This window comes from Arvicola amphibius, chromosome 6 (assembly GCF_903992535.2).
Source record: "Arvicola amphibius chromosome 6, mArvAmp1.2, whole genome shotgun sequence".
Lineage (NCBI taxonomy): Eukaryota > Metazoa > Chordata > Mammalia > Rodentia > Cricetidae > Arvicola > Arvicola amphibius.
The window spans coordinates 70350436-70352069 of record NC_052052.2 but is presented as its reverse complement, the minus strand read 5'-3'; the positions used below and the strand labels follow the sequence as shown (position 1 = coordinate 70352069).

Below are 1634 nucleotides of genomic sequence, written 5' to 3'. Positions count from 1 at the left end.
AAGTAAAACTAAAACAGCAACAGAAAACTACCATCCCTATATATAACTAATTTGTGCTGTGCACTGACAAGGACCTGATTCCATGCCGTCTTACAACCCTCAGACTCTTAACAGTTAAGTTGGTGGCTATTGAGAAACTACCAAGACAGGGATATCTAAAGGCACATTCTCTAACATGTTAACTGTATAAAAAAAGACCCTGTACAATTTCAAGATATAAATCTTACACAGTTTTACTTTTCAATTTTTTTCTTAAAAGGAGTGAGTTGTATACAAGGAGGTTAAATGCTTTATAAACAAGAAAAATTGTGCTAGAACCAGCTTATTCATCATCATCTTCATCTTCTTTATCCTCTTCATCCTCTTTATCATCTTCCTCTTCTGGTGTGGGAAGTCCTTCTGTTAATTTGTTGCTTTCATTGGTTAATAAATAAGGCTGCTTTGGCCAGTGGCTTAGCAGAGTAGAGCAAGGCGGGAATTTCAAGTTGATAGAGGAGGAAAGAAAGCAGAGTCAGAGAGACACCTTGTAGTCACCAGAATAGAAAGATGCACACTCACCAGTACCAGTAAACCACAAGCCTCATAGTAAAAATATAAAATAATGGAAATGGGTTAATTTAAGCTATAGGAGCTAGCTAGCAATATGCTAAAGTGATTGGCCAAGCAGTGTTTTAATTAATATAGTTTCTGTGTTATTATTTGGGTTTTGGCAACAGGGAAATGAACAAGCAGCCTCTGCCAACACTCTTCTTTCTTTCTTTTTTCTTATTTCAGCCTTGACCAATCCTTATTTTGCTGCATTGGGTTTTCCTTTAGTTCTGTAGGCAGTAATATCTTCTTCATATTTTTCCATTAGCGTGGCAGCCTTTTTTTTGTCAGGGCTGCCTACTCTCTGCTGCAGTGCTGGTCCACACTGCTCCCAGTTCTGTTGCAGCATCACCAATGGAAAAGCCAAGACATTCTCCTTTGATTTGAGATGATACTCAGAACAGAACAAGAAGGCCAAAGGAAGCCTCTTGGGTGCATTGGTGAACTTCTTTTTGCTCTCCCCTTTGCAGAGGATGTATGTTTTCATTTTTCTTTCAAAACATACCTCGTCAACCTTTGACAGGTCTTCAAATACCTCCTCCCATTTTTTTTGAGAAAGGGTTTCTTTGTCTGGCTTTTGTTGTCCTGTAACTAGCTCTGTAGATCAGGCTGGCCTTGAACTCACAAAGTTCCATGTGCCCCTTTCTTTGGCAGACATATCTTCCACCCTTCTGAGCACTTTGAGAACTCTGTGAAGTTCCCAGAACCATTCTGATGCTTCTTTTTGTGCTCCTCCCAGCAAGTTTACACAATGAATGCATATAAAGACACATAACCTCTTGACTTTTTAGGATCTCCTTTGCCCATGTATAGTTGATTTCTTCCATGAGGCATACAGTCTCCTAGTGCCTGTCTGGCTCTCTTTTCTCCCAGGACTATCTCTATGGAGCTCAATGTACTGCAATTGCAGTTGGGAGCCAGACACAGCCTCCTCACTCTCTACTCTGTAACACAGAAAAAAAATATAACTTTTAATTTTCTTTACAATAAAATAATAGGAGAGATTGAATAGAGAAATCACATTTAGACTGGAAACAAAAATGATT

The 1634-nt window shown here is 39.0% G+C and overlaps 1 pseudogene; it reads right to left on the bottom strand.

Annotated features, from left to right (window-relative positions):
- Nucleotides 1-322: 322 nt before the first annotated feature.
- LOC119817778 lies at nt 323-1395 on the bottom strand (annotated as a pseudogene).
- Between the last annotated feature and the right edge of the window lie 239 nt (nt 1396-1634).